Source organism: Rhinopithecus roxellana, chromosome 13 (genome assembly GCF_007565055.1).
Source record: "Rhinopithecus roxellana isolate Shanxi Qingling chromosome 13, ASM756505v1, whole genome shotgun sequence".
In the NCBI taxonomy this organism is placed as follows: Eukaryota; Metazoa; Chordata; class Mammalia; order Primates; family Cercopithecidae; genus Rhinopithecus; species Rhinopithecus roxellana.
In genome coordinates this window covers 40,236,646-40,259,632 of record NC_044561.1, presented here as the reverse complement: position 1 = coordinate 40,259,632, position 22,987 = coordinate 40,236,646, and positions in this window count along the sequence as shown.

Below are 22,987 nucleotides of genomic sequence, written 5' to 3'. Positions count from 1 at the left end.
GTGTTAGCAAACTGTTCGAAGAAGGGACGGGTGGAACTCTCTGTGATGAAGTCACACATCAGAAAGCAATCTCTCAGAAAGCTTCTCTCTAGTTATTATGTGAGGATATTTCCTTTTTCACCATGGGCGCCCATGGGCTCCCAAATATCACTTTCCAGATTCCACTAAAAGAGTGTTTGGAAACTGCTTTCTGAAGTCTAAGTTATAAGTCTGTGAGATGAACTCACAGATCAGAAAGAAGTTTCTCAGAAAGCTTCTTTCACGTTTTGAACGGATGAAATTTCCTAAATCAGCGTAGGCCTCAAAGCGATCAAAGGAAGCCCTTCTCAGGTTCCTCAAAGACAGTGTTAATGGACTGCTCCACGAAACATAAGTGTAACCCTGTGAGATGAATTCACACATCACCAAGACGATTCTAAGAAAGCTTCTCTCTAGTTTTCATCTGTGGATATTTCCTTTGTCACCGTAAGCTTCATTGTGCTATGAAGTATCTAATTGCAGATATCCAGAAAACTGTGTTAACAAACTGATCACTGAAGAGAAACGTGTAACCCGGAGAGTTGCATTCACACATGGCAATGCAGTTTCTCAGAAAGCTTCTCTTTAGTTATTATGTGAGGATATTTCCTTTTTCACCATACCCCTCAATTAGCTCCGATATATACCTTTGCAGAATCCCCGACAACAGTGTTAGCAAACTGTTCCAAGAACGGAAGGGTGGAACTCTGTGTGATGAAGTCACACATCAGAAAGCAATCTCTCAGAAAGCTTCTCTCTAGTTATTATGTGACGATATTTCTTTTTTCACCATGGGCCCCTATGGGCTCCCAAATATCACTTTCCAGAATCGACGAAGAGAGTGTTAGCAAACTGCTTTCTTAAGTCGAAGTTATAAGTCTGTGAGATGAACTCACAGATCAGAAAGAAGTTTCTCAGAAAGCTTCTTTCACGTTTTTAACGGATGAAATTTCCTACATCAGCGTAGGCCTCAAAGCGATCCCGGGAAGCCCTTTTCAGATTCCTCACAGAGAGTGTTAATGGACTGCTCCACGAAACATAAGTGTAACTCTGTGAGATGAATTCACACATCACCAAGAAGATTCTAAGAAAGCTTCTCTCTAGTTTTCATCTGTGGATATTTCCTTTGTCACCGTAAGCTTCATTGTGCTATGAAGTATCTAATAGCAGATTTCCAGAAAACTGTGTTAACAAACTGATCACTGAAGAGAAACGTGTAACTCTGAGAGTTGCATTCACACATGGCCATGCAGTTTCTCAGAAAGCTTCTCTTTAGTTATTATGTGAGGATATTTCCTTTTTCACCATAGCCCTCAATTAGCTCCGATATATACCTTTGCAGAATCCCCGACAACAGTGTTAGCATGTTGTTCCAAGAAGGGAAGGGTGGGACTCTGTGTGATGAAGTCACACATCAGAAAGCAATCTCTCAGAAAGCTTCTCTCTAGTTATTATGTGAGGATATTTCCTTTTTCACCATGGGCCCCTAAGGGCTCCCAAATATCACTTTCCAGATTCCACGAAAAGAGTGTTTGCAAACTGCTTTCTGAAGTCTAAGTTATAAGTTTGTGAGATGAACTCACAGATCAGAAAGAAGTTTCTCAGAAAGCTTCTTTCACGTTTTGAACGGATGAAATTTCCTAAATCAGCGTAGGCCTCCAAGCGATCCAAGGAAGCCCTTCTCAGGTACCTCAAAGACAGTGTTAATGGACTGCTCCACGAAACATAAGTGTAACTCTGTGAGATGAACTCAGACATCACCAGGAAGTTTCTAAGAAAGCTTCTTTCTACTTTTCGTCTGTGGATATATCCTTTGTCACCATAAGCTTCATTGCGCTATGAAGTATCTAATAGCAGATTTCCAGAAAACTGTGTTAACAAACTGATCACTGAAGAGAAACGTGTAACTCTGAGAGTTGCATTCACACATGGCAATGCAGTTTCTCAGAAAGCTTCTCTTTAGTTATTATGTGAGGATATTTACTTTTTCACTATAGCCCTCCATGAGCTCCCAAATATACCTTTGCAGAATCCACGACAACAGTGTTAGCAAACTGTTCCAAGAAAGGAAGGGTGGAACTCTGTGTGATGAAGTCACACATTAGAAAGCAATCTCTCAGAAAGCTTCTCTCTAGTTTTTATGTGAGGATATTTCCTTTTTCACCATGGGCCCCTATGGGCTCCCAAATATAACTTTCCAGATTCCACAAAAAGAGAGTTAGCAAACTGCTTTCTGAAGTCTAAGTTATAATTCTGTTAGATGAACTCACAGATCAGAAAGAAGTTGCTCAGAAAGCTTCTTTCATGTTTTGAACGGATGAAATTTCCTTTATCAGCGTAGGCCTCTAACTGATCCAAGGAAGCCCTTGTCCGGTTCCTCAAAGACAGTGTTAATGGACTGCAACACGAAACGTAAGTGTATACTCTGTGAGATGAATTCACACATCACCAAGAAGTTACTAAGACAGCTTCTTTCTAGTTTTCATCTGTGGATATTTACTTTGTCCCCGTAAGCTTCTTTGCGCTATGACGTATCTAATTACAGATTTGCAGAATACTGTGTTAACAAACTGATCACTGAAGAGAAACGGGTAACTCTGTGAGTTGCATTCACACATGGCAATGCAGTATCTCAGAAAGCTTCTCTTTAGTTATTATGGCAGTATATTTCCTTTTCACCATGGCCCTCAAAGAGCTCCCAAATATACCTTTGCAGAATCCACGACAACCGTGTTATCAAACTGTTCCAAGAAGGGAAGGGTGGAACTCTCTGTGATGAAGTCACACATCAGAAAGCAATCTCTCAGAAACCTTCTCTCTAGATATTATGTGAGGATATTTCCTTTTTCACAATGGGCCCCTATGGGCTCCCAAATATCACTTTCCAGATTCCATGAAAAGAATGTTAGCAAACTGCTTTCTGAAGTCTAAGTTATACAACTCTGAGATGAACTCACAGATCAGAAAGGAGTTTCTCAGAAAGCTTCTTTCACGTTTTGAACGGATGAATTATCCTTGATAACCGTAGGCCTCAACGCAATCCAAGGAAGCCCCTCTCAGGTTCCTCAAAGACAGTGTTAATGGACTGCTGCACGAAACATAAGTGGAACTCTCTGAGGTGAATTCACACATCACCCAGAAGTTTCTAAGAAAGCTTCTTTTGGTTATAATCTGTGGATATTTCCTTTGTCACCATAAGCTTCATTGCGCTATGAAGTATCTAAATGGAGATTTCCAGAAAACTGTGTTAACAAACTGATCACTGAAGAGAAACGTGTAACTCTGAGAGTTGCATTCACACATGGCAATGCAGTTTCTCCGAAAGCTTCTCTTTAGTTATTATGTGAGAATATTTCCTTTTTCACCATAGCCCTCAATGAGCTCCCAAATATACCTTTGCAGAATCCACGACAACAGTGTTAGCAAACAGTTCCAAGAAGGGACGGGTGGAACTCTGTGTGATGAAGTCACACATCAGAAAGCAACGTTTCAGAAAGCTTCTCTCTAGTTATTATGTGAGGATATTTCCTTTTTCACCATGGGCCCCCATGGGCTCCCTAATATCACTTTCCAGATTCCACGAAAAGAATGTTACTCAACGGCTTTCTGAAGTCTAAGTTATAAGTCTGTGAGATGAACTCACAGATCAGAAAGATGTTTCTCAGAAAGCTTCTTTCACGTTTTGAACGGAAGAAATTTCCATTATCAGCTTAGGCCACAAAGCGATCCAAGGAAGCCCTTCTCAGGTTCCTCAGAGCCAGTGTGAATGGACTGCTCCACGAAACATAAGTGTAACTCTGTGAGATGAATTCACACATCACCAAGAAGTTTCTATGAAAGCTTCTTTCCAGTTTTAATCTGTGGATATTTCCTTTGTCACGGTAGGCTTCATTGCGCTATGAAGTATCTAATTTCAGATTTCCAGAAAACTGTGTTAACAAACTGATCACTGAAGAGAAACGTGTAACTCTGAGAGTTGCATTCACACATGGCAATGCAGTTTCAAAGAAAGCTTCTCTTTAGTTATTATGCGAGGTTATTTCCTTTTTCACCATAGCCCTCAATGAGCTCCCAAACATACCTTTGCAGAATCCACGACAACAGTGTTAGCAACCTGTTCCAAGAAGGGAAGGGTGGAACTCTGTGTGATGAAGTCACACATCAGAAAGCAATCTCTCAGAAAGCTTCTCTCTAGTTATTATGTGAGGATATTACCTTTTTCACCTTGGCCCCTATGGGCTCCCAAATATCACTTTCCAGATTCCACGAAAAGAATGATAGCAAACTGCTTCCTTAAGTCTAAGTTATAAGTCTGTGAGATGAACTCACAGATCAGAAAGAAATTTCTCAGAAAGCTTCTTTCACGATTTGAAGGGGTGAAATTTCCTTTATCAGGGTAGGCATCAAAGCGATCCAAGGAATCCATTCTCAGGTTCCTCAAAGACAGTGTTAAAGGAGTACTCCATGAAACATAAGTATAACTCTGTGAGATGAATTCACACATCACCAAGAAGTTTCTAGTAAAGCTTCTTTCTAGTTTTCATCTGTGGATATTTCCTTTGTCACCGTAAGGTTCATTGCGCTATGTAGTATCTAATTGCAGATTTCCAGAAAACTGTGTTAACAAACTGATCACTGAAGAGAAACTTGCAACTCTGTGTGTTGCATTGACACATGGCAATGCAGTTTCTCAGAAAGCTTCCCTTTAGTTATTATGTGGGGATATTTCCTTTTTCACATTGCCCTCAATGAACTCCCAAATATACCTTTGCAGAAACCACGACAACAGTGTTAGCAAACTGTTTCAAGAAGGGAGGGTTGGAACTCTGTGTGATGAAGTCACACATCAGAAAGCAATCTCTCAGAAAGCTTCTTTTTAGTTATTATGTGAGGATATTTCCTTTTTCACCATGGGCCCCTATGGGCTCCCAAATATCACTTCCCACATTCCAAGAAATGAGTGTTAGCAGACTGCTGTCTGAAGTCTAAGTTATAAGTCTGTGAGATGAACTCACAGATCAGAAAAAGTTTCTCAGAAAGCTTCTTTCACGTTTTGAATGAATGAAAATTCCTTTATCAGCTTAGGCCTCAATGCGATCCAAGGAAGCCTTCTCAGGTACCTCAAAGACAGTGTTAATGCACTGCTACACGAAACATAAGTGTAACTCTGGGAGATGATTTCACACATCACCAAGAAGTTTCTAAGAGAGCTTCTTTATAGTTTTCATCTGTGGATATTTCCTTTGTCACCGTAAGCTTCATTGCACCGTGAAGAATCTAATTGCAGATTTCCAGAAAACTGTGTTAACAAACTGATCACTGAAGAGAAACTTGCAACTCTGTGTGTTGCATTCACACATGGCAATGCAGTTTCTCAGAAAGCTTCTCTTTAGTAATTATGTGAGGATATTTCCTTTTTCAACGTAGCCCTCAATGAACTCCCAAATATACCTTTGCAGAATCCACGACAACAGTGTTAGCAAAATGTTCAAAGAAGGGAGGGGTGTAGCTTTGTGTTATGAAGACAAACATCAGAAAGCAATCCTGCAGAAAGATTCTCTCTAGTTATTATGTGAGGATATTTCCTTTCTCACCATGGTCCCCTATGGGCTCCCAAATATCACTTTCCAGATTCCATGAAAAGAATGTTAGCAAACTGCTTTCTGAAGTCTAAGTTATACGTCTGTGAGATGAACTCACAGATCAGAAAGAAGTTTCTCAGAAAGCTTCTTTCACGTTTTGAACGGAAGAAATTTCCTTGATAACCGTAGGCCTGAAAGCGATCCAAGGAAGCCCTTCTCAGGTTCCTCAAAGACAGTGTTAATGGACTGCTCCACAAAACATAAGTGTAATTCTGTGAGATGAATTCACACATCACCAAGAAGTTTCTAAGAAAGCTTCTCTCTAGTTTTCATCTGTGGATATTTCCATTGTCACCATCAGCTTCATTGCGCTATGAAGTATCTAATTGCAGATTTCCAGAAAACTGTGTTAACAAACTGATCACTGAAGAGAAACGTGTAACTTGGAGAGTTGCATTCACACATGGTAATGCCGTTTCTCAGAAAGCTTCTCTTTAGTTATTATGCGAGGATATTTCCTTTCTCACCATAGCCCTCAATGAGCTCTCAAATATACCTTTGCAGAATCCACGACAACATTGTTAGCAAACTGTTCCAAGAAAGGAAAGGTGGAACTCTGTGTGATGAAGTCACACATCAGAAAGCAATCTCTCAGAACGCTTCTCTCTATTTATTATATGAGGATATTGCCTTTTTCACCATGGGCCCCTAAGGGCTCCCAAATATCACTTTCCAGATTCCACGAAAAGAATGTTAGCAACTGCTTTCTGAAGTCTAAGTTATAAGTCTGTGAGATGAACTCACAGATAAGTAGGAAGTTTCTCAGAAAGCTTCTTTCACGTTTTGAACGGATGAAATTTCCTTTATCAGCGTAGGTCTCAAAGCGATCCAAGGAAGCCCTTCTCAGGTTCCTCAAAGACACTGTTAATGGACTGCTCTACGAAACATAAGTGTAACTCTGTGAGTTGAATTCACACATCACCAAGAAGTTTCTAAGAAACCTTCTTTCTAGTTTTCATCTCTGGATATTCCTTTGTCACCGTAAGCTTCATTCCGCTATGAAGTATCTAATTGCAGATTTCCAGAGAACTGTGTTAACAAACTGATCACTGAAGAGAAATGTGTACCTCTGCGAGTTGCATTCACACATGGCAATGCAGTTTCTCAGAAAGCTTCTCTTTAGTAATTATGCGAGGATATTTCCTTTTTCACCATAGCCCTCAATGAGCTCCCAAATATACCTTTGCAGAATCCACGAGAACAGTGTTAGCAAAACTGTTCCAAGAAGGGAAGCGTGGAACCCTGTATGATGAAGTCACACATCAGAAAGCAATCTCTCAGAAAGCTTCTCTCTAGTTATTATGTGAGGATATTTCCTTTTTCACCATGGGCCCCTATGGGCTCCCAATATCACTTTGCAGATTCCACGAAAAGAATGTTCGCAAACTGCTTTCTGAAGTCTAAGTTATAAGTCTGTGAGATGAACTCACATATCAGAAAGAAGTTTCTCAGAAAGCTTCTTTCACGTTTTGAACGGATGAAATTTCCTTTGCAGCGTAGGCCTCGAAGCGATCCAAGGAAGCCCTTCTCAGATTCCTCAAAGACAGTGTTAATGGACTATCCCACGAAACATAAGTGTAACTCTGTGAGTTGAATTCACACATCACCAAGAAGTTTCTAAGACAACTTCTTTCTAGTTTTCATCTGTGGATATTTCCTTTGTCACTGTAAGCTTCATTGCGCTCTGAAGTATCTAATTGCAGATTTCCAGAAAACTGTGTTAAAAACTGATCACTGAAGAGAAACGTGTAACTCTGAGAGTTCCATTCACACATGGCAATGCAGTTTCTCAGAAAGCTTCTCTTTAGTTATTATGTGAGGATATTTCCTTTTTCACCATAGCCCTCAATGAGCTCCCAAATATACCTTTGCAGAATCCACGACAACAGTGTTAGCATACTGTTCCAAGAAGGGAAGGGTGGAACTCTGTGTGATGAAGTCACACATCAGAAAGCAATCTCTCAGAAAGCTTCTCTCTAGTTATTATGTGAGGATATTTCCTTTTTCAACTTGGGCCCCTATGGGCTCCCTAATATCACTTTCCAGATTCCACGAAAAGAATGTTAGCAAATTCCTTTCTGAAGTCTAAGTTATAAGTCTGTGAGATGAACTCACAGATCAGAAAGAAGTTTCTCAGAAAGCGTCTTTCACGTTTTGAACGGATGAAATTTCCTTTTTCAGCGTAGGCCTCAAACGGATCCAATGAAGCCCTTCTCAGGTACCTCAAAGACAGTGTTAATGGACTGCTCCACGAAACATAAGTGTAACTCTGTGAGATGAACTCAGACATCACCAGGAAGTTTCTAAGAAAGCTTCTTTCTACTTTTCGTCTGTGGATATATCCTTTGTCACAATAAGCTTCATTGCGCTATGAAGTATCTAATAGCAGATTTCCAGAAAACTGTGTTAACAAACTGATCACTGAAGAGAAACGTGTAACTCTGAGAGTTGCATTCACACATGGCAATGCAGTTTCTCAGAAAGCTTCTCTTTAGTTATTATGTGAGGATATTTACTTTTTCACTATAGCCCTCCATGAGCTCCCAAATATACCTTTGCAGAATCCACGACAACAGTGTTAGCAAACTGTTCCAAGAAAGGAAGGGTGGAACTCTGTGTGATGAAGTCACACATTAGAAAGCAATCTCTCAGAAAGCTTCTCTCTAGTTTTTATGTGAGGATATTTCCTTTTTCACCATGGACCCCTATGGGCTCCCAAATATAACTTTCCAGATTCCACAAAAAGAGAGTTAGCAAACTGCTTTCTGAAGTCTAAGTTATAATTCTGTTAGATGAACTCACAGATCAGAAAGAAGTTGCTCAGAAAGCTTCTTTCATGTTTTGAACGGATGAAATTTCCTTATCAGCGTAGGCCTCTAACTGATCCAAGGAAGCCCTTGTCCGGTTCCTCAAAGACAGTGTTAATGGACTGCAACACGAAACGTAAGTGTATACTCTGTGAGATGAATTCACACATCACCAAGAAGTTACTAAGACAGCTTCTTTCTAGTTTTCATCTGTGGATATTTACTTTGTCCCCGTAAGCTTCTTTGCGCTATGACGTATCTAATTACAGATTTGCAGAATACTGTGTTAACAAACTGATCACTGAAGAGAAACGGGTAACTCTGTGAGTTGCATTCACACATGGCAATGCAGTATCTCAGAAAGCTTCTCTTAGTTATTATGGCAGTATATTTCCTTTTCACCATGGCCCTCAAAGAGCTCCCAAATATACCTTTGCAGAATCCACGACAACCGTGTTATCAAACTGTTCCAAGAAGGGAAGGGTGGAACTCTCTGTGATGAAGTCACACATCAGAAAGCAATCTCTCAGAAACCTTCTCTCTAGATATTATGTGAGGATATTTCCTTTTTCACAATGGGCCCCTATGGGCTCCCAAATATCACTTTCCAGATTCCATGAAAAGAATGTTAGCAAACTGCTTTCTGAAGTCTAAGTTATACAACTCTGAGATGAACTCACAGATCAGAAAGGAGTTTCTCAGAAAGCTTCTTTCACGTTTGAACGGATGAATTATCCTTGATAACCGTAGGCCTCAACGCAATCCAAGGAAGCCCCTCTCAGGTTCCTCAAAGACAGTGTTAATGGACTGCTGCACGAAACATAAGTGGAACTCTCTGAGGTGAATTCACACATCACCCAGAAGTTTCTAAGAAAGCTTCTTTTTGGTTATAATCTGTGGATATTTCCTTTGTCACCATAAGCTTCATTGCGCTATGAAGTATCTAAATGGAGATTTCCAGAAAACTGTGTTAACAAACTGATCACTGAAGAGAAACGTGTAACTCTGAGAGTTGCATTCACACATGGCAATGCAGTTTCTCCGAAAGCTTCTCTTTAGTTATTATGTGAGAATATTTCCTTTTTCACCATAGCCCTCAATGAGCTCCCAAATATACCTTTGCAGAATCCACGACAACAGTGTTAGCAAACAGTTCCAAGAAGGGACGGGTGGAACTCTGTGTGATGAAGTCACACATCAGAAAGCAACGTTTCAGAAAGCTTCTCTCTAGTTATTATGTGAGGATATTTCCTTTTTCACCATGGGCCCCCATGGGCTCCCTAATATCACTTTCCAGATTCCACGAAAAGAATGTTACTCAACGGCTTTCTGAAGTCTAAGTTATAAGTCTGTGAGATGAACTCACAGATCAGAAAGATGTTTCTCAGAAAGCTTCTTTCACGTTTTGAACGGAAGAAATTTCCATTATCAGCTTAGGCCACAAAGCGATCCAAGGAAGCCCTTCTCAGGTTCCTCAGAGCAGTGTGAATGGACTGCTCCACGAACATAAGTGTAACTCTGTGAGATGAATTCACACATCAACCAAGAAGTTTCTATGAAAGCTTCTTTCCAGTTTTAATCTGTGGATATTTCCTTTGTCACGGTAGGCTTCATTGCGCTATGAAGTATCTAATTTTCAGATTTCCAGAAAACTGTGTTAACAAACTGATCACTGAAGAGAAACGTGTAACTCTGAGAGTTGCATTCACACATGGCAATGCAGTTTCAAAGAAAGCTTCTCTTTAGTTATTATGCGAGGTTATTTCCTTTTTCACCATAGCCCTCAATGAGCTCCCAAACATACCTTTGCAGAATCCACGACAACAGTGTTAGCAACCTGTTCCAAGAAGGGAAGGGTGGAACTCTGTGTGATGAAGTCACACATCAGAAAGCAATCTCTCAGAAAGCTTCTTTTTAGTTATTATGTGAGGATATTTCCTTTTTCACCATGGGCCCCTATGGGCTCCCAAATATCACTTCCCACATTCCAAGAAATGAGTGTTAGCAGACTGCTGTCTGAAGTCTAAGTTATAAGTCTGTGAGATGAACTCACAGATCAGAAAAAGTTTCTCAGAAAGCTTCTTTCACGTTTTGAATGAATGAAAATTCCTTTATCAGCTTAGGCCTCAATGCGATCCAAGGAAGCCTTCTCAGGTACCTCAAAGACAGTGTTAATGCACTGCTACACGAAACATAAGTGTAACTCTGTGAGATGATTTCACACATCACCAAGAAGTTTCTAAGAGAGCTTCTTTATAGTTTTCATCTGTGGATATTTCCTTTGTCACCGTAAGCTTCATTGCACCGTGAAGAATCTAATTGCAGATTTCCAGAAAACTGTGTTAACAACTGATCACTGAAGAGAAACTTGCAACTCTGTGTGTTGCATTCACACATGGCAATGCAGTTTCTCAGAAAGCTTCTCTTTAGTAATTATGTGAGGATATTTCCTTTTTCAACGTAGCCCTCAATGAACTCCCAAATATACCTTTGCAGAATCCACGACAACAGTGTTAGCAAAATGTTCAAAGAAGGGAGGGGTGTAGCTTTGTGTTATGAAGACAAACATCAGAAAGCAATCCTGCAGAAAGATTCTCTCTAGTTATTAGGTGAGGATATTTCCTTTCTCACCATGGTCCCCTATGGGCTCCCAAATATCACTTCCAGATTCCATGAAAAGAATGTTAGCAAACTGCTTTCTGAAGTCTAAGTTATACGTCTGTGAGATGAACTCACAGATCAGAAAGAAGTTTCTCAGAAAGCTTCTTTCACGTTTGAACGGAAGAAATTTCCTTGATAACCGTAGGCCTGAAAGCGATCCAAGGAAGCCCTTCTCAGGTTCCTCAAAGACAGTGTTAATGGACTGCTCCACAAAACATAAGTGTAATTCTGTGAGATGAATTCACACATCACCAAGAAGTTTCTAAGAAAGCTTCTCTCTAGTTTCATCTGTGGATATTTCCATTGTCACCATCAGCTTCATTGCGCTATGAAGTATCTAATTGCAGATTTCCAGAAAACTGTGTTAACAAACTGATCACTGAAGAGAAACGTGTAACTTGGAGAGTTGCATTCACACATGGTAATGCCGTTTCTCAGAAAGCTTCTCTTTAGTTATTATGCGAGGATATTTCCTTTCTCACCATAGCCCTCAATGAGCTCTCAAATATACCTTTGCAGAATCCACGACAACATTGTTAGCAAACTGTTCCAAGAAAGGAAAGGTGGAACTCTGTGTGATGAAGTCACACATCAGAAAGCAATCTCTCAGAACGCTTCTCTCTATTTATTATATGAGGATATGCCTTTTTCACCATGGGCCCCTAAGGGCTCCCAAATATCACTTTCCAGATTCCACGAAAAGAATGTTAGCAAACTGCTTTCTGAAGTCTAAGTTATAAGTCTGTGAGATGAACTCACAGATAAGTAGGAAGTTTCTCAGAAAGCTTCTTTCACGTTTGAACGAATGAAATTTCCTTTATCAGCGTAGGTCTCAAAGCGATCCAAGGAAGCCCTTCTCAGGTTCCTCAAAGACACTGTTAATGGACTGCTCTACGAAACATAAGTGTAACTCTGTGAGTTGAATTCACACATCACCAAGAAGTTTCTAAGAAACCTTCTTTCTAGTTTCATCTCTGGATATTTCCTTTGTCACCGTAAGCTTCATTCCGCTATGAAGTATCTAATTGCAGATTTCCAGAGAACTGTGTTAACAAACTGATCACTGAAGAGAAATGTGTACCTCTGCGAGTTGCATTCACACATGGCAATGCAGTTTCTCAGAAAGCTTCTCTTTAGTAATTATGCGAGGATATTTCCTTTTTCACCATAGCCCTCAATGAGCTCCCAAATATACCTTTGCAGAATCCACGAGAACCGTGTTAGCAAACTGTTCCAAGAAGGGAAGCGTGGAACCCTGTATGATGAGTCACACATCAGAAAAGCAATCTCTAAGAAAGCTTCTCTCTAGTTATTATGTGAGGATTTTCCTTTTTCACCATGGGCCCCTATGGGCTCCCAATATCACTTTGCAGATTCCACGAAAAAGAATGTTCGCAAACTGCTTTCTGAAGTCTAAGTTATAAGTCTGTGAGATGAACTCACATATCAGAAAGAAGTTTCTCAGAAAGCTTCTTTCACGTTTTGAACGGATGAAATTTCCTTTGCAGCGTAGGCCTCGAAGCGATCCAAGGAAGCCATTCTCAGATTCCTCAAAGACAGTGTTAATGGACTGTCCCACGAACATAAGTGTAACTCTGTGAGTTGAATTCACACATCACCAAGAAGTTTCTAAGACAACTTCTTTCTAGTTTTCATCTGTGGATATTTCCTTTGTCACTGTAAGCTTCATTGCGCTCTGAAGTATCTAATTGCAGATTTCCAGAAAACTGTGTTAAAAAACTGATCACTGAAGAGAAACGTGTAACTCTGAGAGTTCCATTCACACATGGCAATGCAGTTCTCAGAAAGCTTCTCTTAGTTATTATGTGAGGATATTTCCTTTTCACCATAGCCCTCAATGAGCTCCCAAATATACCTTTGCAGAATCCACGACAACAGTGTTAGCATACTGTTCCAAGAAGGGAAGGGTGGAACTCTGTGTGATGAAGTCACACATCAGAAAGCAATCTCTCAGAAAGCTTCTCTCTAGTTATTATGTGAGGATATTTCCTTTTTCACACTTGGGCCCCTATGGGCTCCCTAATATCACTTTCCAGATTCCACGAAAAGAATGTTAGCAAATTCCTTTCTGAAGTCTAGTATAAGTCTGTGAGATGAACTCACAGATCAGAAAGAAGTTTCTCAGAAAGCGTCTTTCACGTTTTGACGGATGAAATTTCCTTTTTCAGCGTGGCCTCAAACGGATCCAATGAAGCCCTTCTAAGATGCCTCAAGACAGTGTCCAATGGACTGCTCCACGAAACATAAATGTAAATCTGTGAGATGAATTCACAACATCACAAAGAAGTTTCTAAGAAAGCGTCTTTCTAGCTTTCAATCTGTGGATATTTCCTTTCTCACGTCAGCTTCATTGCGCTATGAAGTATCTAATTGCGCAGATGTTCCCGAAACTGTGTTAAAAACTGATCCCTGAAGAGAAACGTGTAACTCTGTGAGTGGCATTCAAACATGGCAATGCAGTTACTCAGAAAGCTTCTCTTTAGTTATTATGTGAGGATATTTACTTTTTCACTATAGCCCTCCATGAGCTCCCAAATATACCTTTGCAGAATCCATGACAACAGTGTTAGCAAACTGTTCCAAGAAAGGAAGGGTGGAACTCTGTGTGATGAAGTCACACATTAGAAAGCAATCTCTCAGAAAGCTTCTCTCTAGTTATTAGGTGAGGATATTTCCTTTTTCACCATGGGCCCTATGGGCTCCCAAATATAACTTTCCAGATTCCACAAAAAGAAGGTTAGCAACTGCTTTCTGAAGTCTAAGTTATAATTCTGTTAGATGAACTCACAGATCAGAAAGAAGTTGCTCAGAAAGCTTCTTTCACTGTTTTGAAACGGAATGAAATTTCCTTTATCAGCGTAGGCCTCAAAACTGATCCAAGGAAGCCCTTGTCCGGTTCCTCAAAGACAGTGTTAATGGACTGCAACACGAAACGTAAGTGTATACTCTGTGAGATGAATTCACACATCACCAAGAAGTTACTAAGACAGCTTCTTTCTAGTTTTCATCTGTGGATATTTACTTTGTCCCCGTAAGCTTCTTTGCGCTATGACGTATCTAATTACAGATTTGCAGAATACTGTGTTAACAAACTGATCACTGAAGAGAAACGGGTAACTCTGTGAGTTGCATTCACACATGGCAATGCAGTATCTCAGAAAGTTCTCTTTAGTTATTATGGCAGTATATTTCCTTTTCACCATGGCCCTCAAAGAGCTCCCAAATATACCTTTGCAGAATCCACGACAACAGTGTTAGCAAACTGTTCCAAGAAGGGAAGGGTGGAACTCTCTGTGATGAAGTCACACATCAGAAAGCAATCTCTCAGAAACCTTCTCTCTAGATATTATGTGAGGATATTTCCTTTTTCACAATGGGCCCCTATGGGCTCCCAAATATCACTTTCCAGATTCCATGAAAAGAATGTTAGCAAACTGCTTTCTGAAGTCTAAGTTATACAACTCTGAGATGAACTCACAGATCAGAAAGGAGTTTCTCAGAAAGCTTCTTTCACGTTTTGAACGGATGAATTATCCTTGATAACCGTAGGCCTCAACGCAATCCAAGGAAGCCCCTCAGGTTCCTCAAAGACAGTGTTAATGGACTGCTGCACGAAACATAAGTGGAACTCTCTGAGGTGAATTCCAACAATCACCAGGAGTTTCTAAGAAAGCTTCTTTTTGGTTATAATCTGTGGATATTTCCTTTGTCACCATAAGCTTCATTGCTGCTATGAAGTATCTAAATGGAGATTTCCAGAAAAACTGTGTTAACAAACTGATCACTGAAGAGAAACGTGTAACTCTGAGAGTTGCATTCACACATGGCAATGCAGTTTCTCCGAAAGCTTCTCTTAGTTATTATGTGAGAATATTTCCTTTTTCACCATAGCCTCAATGAGCTCCCAAATATACCTTTGCAGAATCCACGACAACAGTGTTAGCAACAGTTCCAAGAAGGGACGGGTGGAACTCGTGTGATGAAGTCACACATCAGAAAGCAACTTCAGAAGCTTCTCTCTAGTTATTATGTGAGGATGATATTACTTTTTCACCATGGGCCCCATTGGGCTCCCTAATATCCTTTTCCAGATTCCACGAAAAGAATGTTACTCAACGGCTTTCTGAAGTCTAAGTTATAAGTCGTGAGATGAACTCACAGATCAGCAAGAATGTTTCTCAGAAAGCTTCTTTCACGTTTTGAACGGAAGAAATTTCCATTATCAGCTTAGGCCCAAAGCGATCAAGGAAGCCCTTCTCAGTTCCTCAGAGCCAGTGTGAATGGACTGCTCCACGAAACATAAGTGTAACTCTGTAAGATGAATTCACACATCACCAAGAAGTTTCTATGAAAGCTTCTTTCAGTTTTAAATCTGTGGATATTTCCTTTGTCCAAGTAAGCTTCATTGCGCTATGAAGTATCTAATTGCAGATTTCCAGAAAACTGTGTTAACAAACTTGATCACTGAAGAGAACGTGTAACTCTGAGAGTTGCATTCAACACATTGGCAATGCAGTTTCAAAGAAAGCTTCTCTTTAGTTATTATGCTGAGGATATTTCCTTTTTCACCATAGCCTCAATGAGCTCCCAAACATACCTTGCAGAATCCACGACAACAGTGTTAGCAATCTGTTCCAAGAAGGGAAGGGTGGAGGAACTCTGTGTGATGAAGTCACACATCAGAAAGCAATCTCTCAGAAAGCTTCTCTCTAGTTATTATGTGAGGATATTTCCTTTTTTCACCATGGGCCCCTATGGGCTCCCAATATCACTTTCCAGATTCCACGAAAAAGAATGTAGCAAACTGCTTCCTGAAGTCTAAGTTATAAGTCTGTGAGATGAACTCACAGATCAGAAAGAAGTTTCTCAGAAAGGCTTCTTTCACGATTTTGAAAGGGATGAACTTTCCTCCTTTATCAGGGTAGGACATCACAAGCGAATCCAAGGGAATCCATTCTCAGGTTCCTCAAAGACAGTGTTAAAGGAGTACTCCATGAAACTAGGAGTATAACTCTGTGAGATGAATTCAACCATCACCAGAAGTTTCTAGTAAAGCTCTTTCTAAGTTTTCATCCTGTGGATATTTTCCTTTGTCACCGTAAGGTTTCATTGCCGCTATGTAGTATCTTAATTGCAGATTTCCAGAAAACTGTGTTTAACAAACCTGATCACTGAAGAGAAACTGCAAACTCTGTGTGTTTGCATTGACAATGGCAATGCAGTTTCCTCAGAAAGCTTCCCTTAGTTATTATTGGGGGATATTTCCTTTTTCACATTGCCCTCAATGAACTCCCAAATGATATACCTATGCAGAAACCACGACAACAGTGTTAGCAAACTGTTTCAAGAAGGGAGGGTGGAACTCTGTGTGATGAAGTCACAATCAGAAAGCATCTCTCAGAAAGCTTCTTTTAGTTATTATGTGAGGATATTTCCTTTTTCACCATGGGCCCCTATGGGCTCCCAAATATCACTTCCCACATTCCAAGAAATGAGTGTTAGCAGACTGCTGTCCTGAAGTCTAAGTTATAAGTCTGTGAGATGAACTCACAGATCAGAAAAGTTTCTCAGAAAGCTTCTTTCACGTTTTGAATGAATGAAATTCCTTTATCAGCTTAGGCCCTCAATGCGATTCCAAGGAAGCCTTCTCAGGTACCTCAAAGACAGTGTTAATGCACTGCTACACGAAACATACGTGTAACTCTGTGAGATGATTTCACACATCACCAAGAAGTTTCTAAGAGAGCTTCTTTATAGTTTTCATCTGTGGATATTCCTTTGTCACCGTAAGCTTCATTGCACCGTGAAGAATCTAATTGCAGATTTCCAGAAAACTGTGTTAACAAACTGATCACTGAAGAGAAACCTTGCAACTCTGTGTGTTGCATTTCACACATGGCAATGCAGTTCTCAGAAAGCTTCTCTTTAGTAATTATGTGAGGATATTTCCTTTTTCAAACGTAGCCCTCAAGAACTCCCAAATATACCTTTGCAGAATCCACGACAACAGTGTTAGCAAAATGTTCAAAGAAGGGAGGGGTGTAGCTTTGTGTTATGAAGACAAACATCAGAAAGCAATCTGCAGAAAGATTCTCTCTAGTTATTATGTGAGGATATTTCCTTTCTCCACATGGTCCCCTATGGGCTCCCAAATATCACTTTCCAGATTCCATGAAAAGAATGTTAGCAAACTGCTTTCTGAAGTCTAAGTTATACGTCTGTGAGATGAACTCACAGATCAGAAAGAAGTTTCTCAGAAAAGCTTCTTTCACGTTTTGAACGGAAGAAATTTCCTGATAACCCGTAGGCCCTGAAAGCGATCCAAGGAAGCCCTTCTCAGGTTCCTCAAAGACAGTGTTAATGGACTGCTCCACAAAACATAAGTGTAATTCTGTGAGATGAATTCACACATCACCAAGAAGTTTCTAAGAAAGCTTCTCTCTAGTTTTCATATGTGGATATTTCCATTTGTCACCATCAGCTTCATTGCGCTATGAAGTATCTAATTGCAGATTTCCAGAAAACTGTGTTAACAAACTGATCACTGAAGAGAAACGTGTAACTTGGAGAGTTGCATTCACACATGGTAATGCGTTTCTCAGAAAGCTTCTCTTTAGTTATTATGCGAGGATATTTCCTTTTCACCATAGCCCTCAATGAGCTCTCAAATATACCTTTGCAGAATCCACGACAACATTGTTAGCAAACTGTTCCAAGAAAGGAAAGGTGGAACTCTGTGTGATGAAGTCACACATCAGAAAGCAATCTCTCAGAACGCTTCTCTCTATTTATTATATGAGGATATTGCCTTTTTCACCATGGGCCCCTAAGGGCTCCCAAATATCACTTCCAGATTCCACGAAAAGAATGTTAGCAAACTGCTTTCTGAAGTCTAAGTTATAAGTCTGTGAGATGAACTCACAGATAAGTAGGAAGTTTCTCAGAAAGCTTCTTTCACGTTTTGAACGGATGAAATTTCCTTTATCAGCGTAGGTCTCAAAGCGATCCAAGGAAGCCCTTCTCAGGTTCCTCAAAGACACTGTTAATGGACTGCTCTACGAAACATAAGTGTAACTCTGTGAGTTGAATTCACACATCACCAAGAAGTTTCTAAGAAAGCTTCTTTCTAGTTTTCATCTCTGGATATTTCCTTTGTCACCGTAAGCTTCATTCCGCTATGAAGTATCTAATTGCAGATTTCCAGAGAACTGTGTTAACAAACTGATCACTGAAGAGAAATGTGTACCTCTGCGAGTTGCATTCACACATGGCAATGCAGTTTCTCAGAAAGCTTCTCTTTAGTAATTATGCGAGGATATTTCCTTTTTCACCATAGCCCTCAATGAGCTCCCAATATACCTTTGCAGAATCCACGAGAACAGTGTTAGCAAACTGTTCCAAGAAGGGAAGCGTGGAACCCTGTATGATGAAGTCACACATCAGAAAGCAATCTCAAAAAGCTTCTCTCTAGTTATTATGTGAGGATATTTCCTTTTTCACCATGGGCCCCTATGGGCTCCCAATATCACTTTGCAGATTCCACGAAAAGAATGTTCGCAAACTGCTTTCTGAAGTCTAAGTTATAAGTCTGTGAGATGACTCACATATCAGAAAGAAGTTTCTCAGAAAGCTTCTTTCCACGTTTTGAACGGATGAAATTTCCTTGCAGCGTAGGCCTCGAAGCGATCCAAGGAAGCCCTTCTCAGATTTCCTCAAAGACAGTGTTAATGGACTGTCCCACGAAACATAAGTGTAACTCTGTGAGTTGAATTCACACATCACCAAGAAGTTTCTAAGACAACTTCTTTTCTAGTTTTCATCTGTGGGATATTTCCTTTGTCACTGTAGCTTCATTGCGCTTCTGAAGTATCTAATTGCAGATTTCCCAGGAAAACTGTGTTAAAAACTGATCACTGAAGAGAAACTTGTAACTCTGAGAGTTCCATTCACACATGGCAATGCAGTTTCTCAGAAAGCTTCTCTTTAGTTATTATGTGAGGATATTTCCTTTTTCACCATAGCCCTCAATGAGCTCCCAAATATACCTTTGCAGAATCCACGACAACAGTGTTAGCATACTGTTCCAAGAAGGGAAGGGTGAGGAACTCTGTGTGAATGAAGTCACACATCAGAAGCAATCTCTCAGAAAGCTTCTCTCTAGTTATTATGTGAGGATATTTCCTTTTTCACTTGGGCCCCTCTGGGCTCCCTAATATCACTTTCCAGATTCCACGAAAAGAATGTTAGCAAATTGCTTTCTGAAGTCTAAGTTATAAGTCTGTGAGATGAACTCAACAGATCAGAAAGAAGTTTCTCAGAAAGCGTCTTTCACGTTTTGAACGGATGAAATTTCCTTTTCAGCGTAGGCCTCAAACGGATCCAATGAAGCCCTCTAAGATTCCTCAAAGACAGTGTCAATGGACTGCTCCACGAAACATAAATGTAACTCTGTGAGTGAATTCACACATCACCCAGAAGTTTCTAAGAAGCTTCTTTCTAGTTTTCATCTGTGGATATTCCTTTGTCACGATAAGCTTCATTGCGCTAGGAAGTATCTAATTGCAGATTTCCAGAAAACTGTGTTAACAAAACTGATCACTGAAGAGAAACGTGTAACTCTGAGAGTTGCCTTCACACATGGCAATGCAGTTTCTCAGAAAGCTTCTCTTTAGTTATTATGTGAGGATATTTACTTTTTCACTATTAGCCCTCCATGAGCTCCCAAATATACCTTTGCAGAATCCACGACAACAGTGTTAGCAAACTGTTCCAAGAAAGGAAGGGTGGAACTCTGTGTGATGAAGTCACACATTAGAAAGCAATCTCTCAGAAGCTTCTCTCTAGTTATTAGGTGAGGATATTTCCTTTTTCACCATGGGCTCCTATGCGCTCCCAAATATCACTTTCCAGATTCACAAAAAGAGTGTTAGCAAACTGCTTTCTGAAGTCTAAGATAAAAGTCTGTGAGATGAACTCACAGATCAGAAAGAAGTTTCTCAGAAAGCTTCTTTCACGTTTTGAACAGATGAAATTTCCTTTTTCAACATAGGCCTCAAGCGATCCAAGGAAGCCCTTATCAGATTCCTCAAAGGACAGTGTTAATAGACTGCTCCACGCAAACATAAGTGTAACTCTATGAGGTTGAATTCTCACATCATGAAGAACTTTCCAAAAAAGCTTTTTTCTAGTTTTCTATGTGGATATTTCCCTTGTCACCGTAAGCTTCATTGCGCTATGAAGTATCTAATTGCAGATTTCCAGAAATCTGTGCTAACCAAACTGATCACTTAAGAGAAACGTGTAATCTGAGAGTTGCATTCACACATATCAATGCAGTTTCTCAGGAACGCTTCTCTTTAGTTATTATGTGAGGATATTTCCTTTTTCACCAGAGCCCTCAATGAGCTCCCAAATATAACTTTGCAGAATCCACGAAAACAGTGTTAGCAAAACTGTTCCAAGAAGGAAGTGTGGAACTCTGTGTAATGAAGTCACACATCAGAAAGCAATCTCTCAGAAAGCTTCTCTCTAGTTATAATGTGAGGATATTTCCTTTTTCACCATTTGCCCCTATGGGCTCCCAAATATCACTTTCCAGATTCCACGAAAAGAATGTTAGCAAACTGCTTCTTGAAGTCTAAGTAATAAGGTCTGTGAGATGAACTCACAGATCAGAAAGAAGTTTCTCAGAAAGCTTCTTTTCACGTTTTGAACTGATGAAATTTCCTTTATCAGCGTAGGCCTCAAAGCGATCCAAGGAAGCGCCTCTCAGATTCTCAAAGACAGAGTTAATGGACTGCTCCACGAAACATAAGTGTAAGTCTGTGAGATGAATTCACACATCACCAAGAAGTTTCTAAGAAAACTTCTTTCTAGTTTTCATCTGTGGATATTTTCTTTGTCACCGTAAGCTTCATTGCGCTATGAAGTATCTAATTGCAGATTTCCAGAAAACTGTGGTTAACAACTGATCACTGAAGAGATACGTGTAACTCTGCGAGTTGCATTCACACATGGCAATGCAGTTTCTCAGAAAGCTTCTCTTTAGTTATTATGTGAGGATAATTCCTTTTTCACCATAGCCCTCAATGAGCTCCCAAATATACCTTTGCAGAATCCACGACAACAGTGTAGCAAACTGTTCCAAGAAGGAAGGGTGGAACTCTATGTGATGAAGTCACACATCAGAAAGCAATCTCCAAAAGTCTCGCTAGTTATTATGTGAGGATATTTCCTTTTTTAACCATGGGCCCCTATGGGCTCCCAAATATCGCTTTCCAGATTCAACGAAAAGAATGTTAGCAAACTGCTTCTTGAAGTCTAAGTTATAAGTCTGTGAGATGAACTCACAGATCAGAAAGAAGTTTCTCAGAAAGCTTCTTTCACGTTTTGAACGGATGAAATTTCCTTTATCACGTAGGCCTCAAAGCGATCCAAGGAAGCCCTTCTCATGTTCCTCAAAGACAGTGTTAATGGACTGCTCCACGAAACATAAGTGTAACTCTGTGAGATGAATTCACACATCACGAAGAAGTTTCTACGAAAACTTCTTTCTAGTTTTCATCTGTGCATATTTCCTTTGTCACCATAAGCTTCATTGCGCTATGAAATATCTAATTGCAGATTTCCAGAAAACTGTGTTAACAAACTGATCACTGAAGAGAAACGTGTAACTCTGAGAGTTGCCTTCACACATGGCAATGCAGTTTATCAAAAAGCTTCTCCTTAGTTATTATGTGAGGATATTTCCTTTTTCACAATAGCCCTGAATGTGCTTCCAAATATCCCTTTGCAGAATCCACGACCACAGTGTTAGCAATCTGTTCCAAGAAGGGAAGGGTGGAACTCTGTGTGATGAAGTCACACATCAGAAAGCAATCTCTCAGAAAGCTTCTCTCTAGTTATTATGTGAGGATATTTCCTTTTTCACCATGGGCCCCTATGCGCTCCCAAATATCACTTTCCAGATTCCACGAAAAGAATGTTAGCAAACTGCTTTCTGAAGTCTAATTATAAGTCTGTGAGATGAACTCACAGATCAGAAAGAAGTTGCTCAGAAAGCTTCTTTCACGTTTTGAAAGGATGAAATTTCCTTTATAAGCGTAGGCCTCAAAGCGATCCAAGGAAGCCGTTCTCAGGTTCCTCAAAACCAGTGTTAATGGACTGCTCCACGAAACATAAGTGTAACTCTATGAGATGAATTCACACATCACCAAGAAGTTTCTAAGAAAGATTCTTTCAAATTTTATCAGTGGATATTTCCTTTGTCACGTAAGCTTCATTGCGCTGAAGTATCTAATTGCAGATTTCCAGAAAACTGTGTTAACAAACTGATCACTGAAGAGAAACGTGTAACTGGAGAGTTGCATTCACACATGGCAATGCAGTTCTCAGAAAGCTTCTCTTTAGTTATTATGTGAGGATATTTCCTTTTCACCATAGCCCTCAATGAGCTCGCAAATATACCTTTGCAGAATCCACGACAACAGTGTTAGCAAACTGTTCCAAGAAGGGAAGGTGGAACTCTGTGTGATGAAGTCACACATCAGAAAGCATCTCTGAGAAAGCGTCTCTCTATTTATTATGTGAGGATATTTCCTTTTTCACCATGGGCCCCTAAGGGCTCCAAATATCACTTTCCAGATTCCACGAAAAGAATGTTAGCAAACTGCTTTCTGAAGTCTAAGTTATAAGTCTGTGAGATGAACTCACAGATCAGAAAGAAGTTTCTCAGAAAGCTTCTTTCACTTTTGACGGAAGAAATTTCCTTTACAGCCTAGGCCTCACTGCGATCCAAGGAAGCCCTTCTCAGGTTCCTCAAAGTCACTGTTAATGGAC